Consider the following 6,552-nt stretch of genomic DNA (forward strand, 5'->3'; position numbering starts at 1 on the left):
CATACTGTGGCACTCCAGGACCGACGTTGCCTACCCCTGGTATAAAACATCGGTTACCCACTGACTTAAAAGAGGAGAGTTAGGATTCTTCCAGTTTAGCAAAATAGGTCTGCGTGCCAAAAGTGTAGTAAAGGAGATCACAGTTTGTTTGTCGTTCTCCACTTTAAGCCCATCTGGAAGGACACAAAATCCATCCATCTTAAAAATTCTTTCTACATTGGTTCCATATTTTGAGTGAGTGAAGCACAATTGGGTTGCTAGTATATTGCCGATAACTCGGATGTATTGGGGCACAAAGCAGGGAATATAAAGAAGGACTGCAAGATCTTATTTCTATTGCTGACCAAGCCTGTGTATGTTCATCTATTTGTGTCCAGGTTTTTATAGTTTGTATGTTTGCTGCCCAGTAATAAAACTGAAAGTTAGGTAGAGCCATGCCACCTTCTGGCTTAGATCTTTGTAGGGTTGCTCTTTGGATATGTGGATGTTTCGAGTTCCAAATAAATGAGGTTATGGTTGTATCGAATTGCTTATAAAATTATTTATTGATGTATATTGGAATGTTTTGAAATAAAAAGAGAAGCTTAGGGAGGATATTCATCTTAACAATGTTAATTTTTCCAGCTAGAGTGAGATGAAGGGTTGACCATCTATGCAAGTCCATCCATCCATCCATTTTCCAACCCGCTGAATCCGAACACAGGGTCACGGGGGTCTGCTGGAGCTAATCCCAGCCAACACAGGGCACAAGGCAGGAACCAATCCTGGACAGGGTGCCAACCCACCGCAGGACACACACAAACACACCCACACACCAAGCACACACTAGGGCCAATTTAGAATCGCCAATCCACCTAACCAGCATGTCTTTGGACTGTGGGAGGAAACCAGAGCGCCCAGAGGAAACCCACGCAGACACGGGAAGAACATGCAAACTCCACGCAGGGAGGACCCGGGAATCAAACCCAGGTCCCCAGATCACCCAACTGCAAGGCAGCAGTGCTACCCACTGCGCCACCGTGCCGCCCTCTATGCAAGTCTTGCTTAATTTTTTCCATACAGATGGCGAAATTTTGTTGATAAAGGACTTTATATTTACTTGTGATATTTACCCCTAGGTATTTAAACTGTAAATTCATTCTCTGGCGGAGTGTTTGTCCAGTTTCTCCCACATAGAGTGCAGTGTCAACACATTTCATGCAGAGAATTAGGTAGACCACATTAGATGATCTGCAGGAAAATGATCCCTTTATGTGATGTTCTAGTCAGCAGTGTGATATAACTACACGGTTTGTATTATAAATGTGGGCACACGTTTTACATCTTTTCTGTAGGCAGGGAGATAAAGATGTAAAACGTGTGCCCACATTTATAATACATATAATTTTCCTGCAGATCATCTAATGTGGTCTGCCTAATTCTCTGCATGAAATGTCCTGACATTGCACTGTATGTGGGAGAAACTGGACAAACACTCCACGAGAGAATGATTTCACACAGGTTCCACATTAAATGTGGCAACACAGATGTTCCTGTAGTGGCCCACTTCAACAGTCATGGACACTGTGAGAGGGACTTTAAAGTCACAGGGCTTATGGGCAACTTCAAAACACAGCAAGAGAGAAAAGAATGGGAAGTTAAACTCATGCTAAAATGTAACACATTGCAACATGGTTTGAACAGAGACAAGAGTTTTACGGCCAGGTATGAGGATTGTTTGCATCTCTAGGACTGACAGACAACCTGACTACAGGCCCACATTGTATTGAAAAACTCATCAGAAACTTCAAAAGACTTTGTTGGACAGTTATCTTATCCAAAGATCTTGACCATACATTGTTCTTCTCTCTTGTTAAATGAACCCTAGCCTGAAGGAGTTTCTTAATTTTTTACATTTAAGATTTCTCACTTAAAGATTTACCGATGTTGTTTCTTGTCCTAGTGTGTATATAAACACAGGGAACTTCAGTCTCTGTATTACATCTTGCCTGAAGAAGGGGCCTGAGTTGCCTCGAAAGCTTGCATATTGTAATCTTTTTAGTTAGCCAATAAAAGGAGTCATTTTGCTTGACTTTTCACTACAGTTCCATTACAAATATTTCCATGTTTTTGTTTGGTTGATAAAATGATTCTGCTAGTGTTACTTGACTTACACTTATATCCAATGTGACTTAAAACATGTGAGATACAATTGGTTCCACTTACAGGTGTAATTGTGACGCTATAGCCTCACCGGGACGCTAACGCAGTACAGTGCAGACGGACATTGAACAGCCAAGATACACGGTAAGCATTATACGCGAGCCGCAATAAGTAGTATGTCAGCGGGTTTACAGCGCGAAAAAATATTTAGCAGAGTCGGACACCACGGCAGGTTGATTTTTTTTTTCAGATGCTCCAGCATTCATTTCAGCTACGAGCCTCGCGTGTATTATTCCATGTTAACCGGCAGATGTTTTAAAGGTGGCGCCGAAGCTATGCGCAGTCGCGGATGTCTGGGAAAGCAGAAAGACAGCAACAGGGGAGTCCATTTTAGTTTAGCACTGAATGTGAACCGTAGCGTTTTCTTTTTTCATCGTAGTATCCGTTAGACTAATTTGATTTTCTATTTTATGTTACTTAGTGTTTAAATATATTTATTTTGTTGTGAGATATTTTGATTTGTGTTCGAGATGTAAAATTCCCCCTGCAGGACAATAAAGGTGTCTTCCAGTGTATAGGCAAGCTGACCAGGGGAATTGAGACACCGCCTTTATAAGTACGGTTGTGGCCACAAGAGGGGGATGTTTTGACAATCGATCGGAGAGATTTGAGAGAAAGAGGGTGTGCGAGGTGGTTAAGCAATTGGTTACTGATAAGGAGCGGTTTGAGGCTCCTGAGAACCAGGCTGCTGATATCATTACCTGAACTGAAAGTGACTGAGTAAACATCAGGGTAAAAGCCTCTGTGATGTGTTACACATTCTGTTTTATTTATATTTTTCTTGTTTTGACTCTGGACTATATTTTTTTAGTGCAAACATTTACATGAACAATTGTTTTTTTTTTTTTTTTGCTATTGTGGAATAAAAAACTCCTTTTTTTAGTACATCTGCCTCTCTTATTACCCCATCAGTCATGGTTGGTCCCAAGCTACTAGCAGGTCCTCTGCTTTTATAGACGGCTTGTGACAGTAATGACTTGCTCACGGTCATGCAGTTTCAGTAGCAACACTTGAACCCACAGACCTCAGGGCTTGAAATCCATAGCCTTAACCACTTTGTGACATAAATGATGAGCTTGTGATGAATATGAGTCCTTCAGCCTTGCTGTTTATTGTAAAGTTGACACAGGAGGTGTCCGGTAGACATCTTGTTCCTTTTTTGTGTAACTGCATCTGATACACTGGTATCAATTAAAGGACTTCCAGTTGGAGGAGATGTCAGACTTTGTGACTGCAATTGCTGACCTTGTTGCCCGATGATGTCAAATTACACAACTGAGTACTGCAGGGGGGTAACAAACCACATGAGTCCATGATGACTTTCCAGCACAGCTCAACCCTTTTCCTGACATCCAATAATGTGTTGCCTGATTGTGTCACAGCTGTATTAATGCTTTATAGGTATGGTGAGTTGTGCCCTTTATGTTTTTTTTTTCTTTTTCCATGGTGCCTAAAACAAAAGACATCAGACAGACGAGCCTCTCATCCATTTGTGTGATTCAAGACACCCATGTTCCTCCTTTCCTTGGGACCACTTTGTAATCATTGCACTTCCTGCTGAATGCTCATTGACTGTCAGCTCTCTCATACACACAAAACCCACCACTATGACAGCGAATAACAGGAAGGTCCATCTGATTCACTGAATATGTCAAACTACACGACAGACAGACACAGGAGTGCACCAGGACAGCCCGCGACTCGCTAAGAAGTGAAGTCTGCAGCTGTAAAACCATGTAGTGCGATGGGACCTTCAGTCATTTCTGTACATTTTCCCATATCTTTCCTTGACATGTACTGTGTTTCAGCATTTAAATGTTTGTTCTTCAGCCCCCTCAGGTTGATCTCATGTGTGGAAAAGGCAATAATTGTATTGTATACTGGACATATCGATTCATTTTGTCTTTTAAATGAACACACAGAGGCCACATTTTACATAATGAGGATCAATGAGAGCACGTTTGGAGTGCCGGTGTACTAGGGTGCAACAAAATAAAAGAGAAATCCAAACTTGTAACTGCAAACATAAAAAGGCCAATGACTGCGCTGTGGTCCATTACAACGAGAGGCTGCACCTGTGAGGGAAGTTGAGGGGCTGTGTCCTCCTCAGGAACATCATTTCAGTTTAGTCTTTAAAAGTGACAGGTGCACAGTATTGTGCTTTGAGGATAGTTGCGTTTCATTGGCCTGAATCTCATTGGACAAGGTGTTATCTGTGATGTAGTGGTTAACTTGTTTTTTGTTATCTATTCTTGATAAGATTTGATTGGGTTTTAGAACAAGTCACAGTACGTACAGAAACTGCACTTGTTAAAGTAGTGAATGACTTGCGGGGCACAGGCCACTCATTTGTTCTTCTTCTCTTAGATCCGAGTGCAGCATCTGACACAATAGACCACCGTATTCATATAAATCACTTTAGACCAGAGGTTCTTAACCTTTTGATGACTCCAGACCACCAGTGGATTGTCCAATATGGTCCCATACCCCCTTTACTTGACTGTCGAAATAATCATCACCATTCCTTATATTAGTTGCCAGTATGCTTTCCAAATATGTCAACAGCTTGAATTTACTGTACTTTAGATATGGATAGCTAGGAAGAGAACACGAAATAAAATCATAAGCATTGATAACTTTATCATATTTATTTACAAAAAGCAAAATTAAAAAATGACAAATATACAAACAGCTACAACTATTTTACAATATAACTTTGATTCACCTGTTTCAGATTATAAACCAATACGCGCTTGTTCAGTAAATATACATTTATTAAATTTCCAGTTATGAACAGAATCGGTGACAAAGGGCAGCCCTGGCGGAGTCCAACTCTCACTGGAAACGGGTTCGACTTACTGCCGGCAATGCGGACCAAGCTCTGGCACCGATCGTACAGGGACTGAACAGCCCTTATCAGGGGGGCCGGTACCCCATACTCTCGGAGTACCCCCCACAGGATTCCCCGAGGGACACGGTCGAATGCCTTTTCTAAGTCCACAAAACACATGTAGACTGGTTGGGCAAACTCCCATGCACCCTCCAGGACCCTGCTAAGGGTATAGAGCTGGTCCACTGTTCCGCGACCAGGACGAAAACCACACTGTTCCTCCTGAATCCGAGGCTCGACTATCCGACGGACCCTCCTCTCAAGGACCCCTGAATAGACTTTTCCAGGGAGGCTGAGGAGTGTGATCCCTCTGTAGTTGGAACACACCCTCCGATCCCCCTTCTTAAAGAGGGGGACCACCACCCCGGTCTGCCAATCCAGAGGCACTGTCCCTGATGTCCATGCGATGTTGCAGAGGCGTGTCAGCCAAGACAGTCCTACAACATCCAGAGCCTTGAGGAACTCCGGGCGTATCTCATCCACCCCCGGGGCCCTGCCACCAAGGAGTTTTTTGACCACCTCGGAGGTCACCGAGGTGCCAGAGCTTGGTCCGCATTGCCGGCAGTAAGTCGAACCCGTTTCCAGTGAGAGTTGGACTCCGCCAGGGCTGCCCTTTGTCACCGATTCTGTTCATAACTTTTATGGACAGAATTTCTAGGCGCAGCCAGGGTGTTGAGGGGGTCCGGTTTGGTGGGCTCAGGATTGGGTCACTGCTTTTTGCTGATGATGTTGTCCTGTTTGCTTCATCAGGCCGTGATCTTCAGCTCTCTCTGGATCGGTTCGCAGCTGAGTGTGAAGCGGCTGGGATGAGAATCAGCACCTCCAAATCCGAGACCATGGTCCTCAGCCGGAAAAGGGTGGAGTGCCCTCTTAGGGCTGGTAGCGAGATCCTGCCCCAAGTGGAGGAGTTCAAGTATCTCGGGGTCTTGTTCACGAGTGAGGGAAGAATGGAGCGTGAGATCGACAGGCGGATCGGTGCGGCATCCGCAGTAATGCGGGCGTTGCATCGGTCTGTCGTGGTAAAAAAGGAGCTGAGCCGCAAGGCAAAGCTCTCAATTTACCAGTCGATCTATGTTCCTACCCTCACCTATGGTCATGAGCTATGGGTAGTGACCGAAAGAACGAGATCGCGAATACAAGCGGCTGAAATGAGTTTCCTCCGCAGGGTGTCTGGGCTTTTCCTTAAAGATAGGGTGAGAAGCTCAGTCATCCGGGAGGGGCTCAGAGTAGAGCCGCTGCTCCTCCGCATCGAGAGGAGTCAGATGAGGTGGCTCGGGCATCTGATCAGGATGCCTCCTGGACGCCTTCCTGGTGAGGTGTTCCGGGCACGTCCAACCGGGAGGAGGCCCCGGGGAAGACCCAGGACACGCTGGAGGGACTATGTCTCTCGACTGGCCTGGGAACACCTTGGGATTCTCCCGGAAGAGCTAGAAGAAGTGGCCGGGGAGAGGGAAGTCTGG

Source organism: Erpetoichthys calabaricus, chromosome 3 (genome assembly GCF_900747795.2).
Source record: "Erpetoichthys calabaricus chromosome 3, fErpCal1.3, whole genome shotgun sequence".
NCBI lineage: Eukaryota > Metazoa > Chordata > Cladistia > Polypteriformes > Polypteridae > Erpetoichthys > Erpetoichthys calabaricus.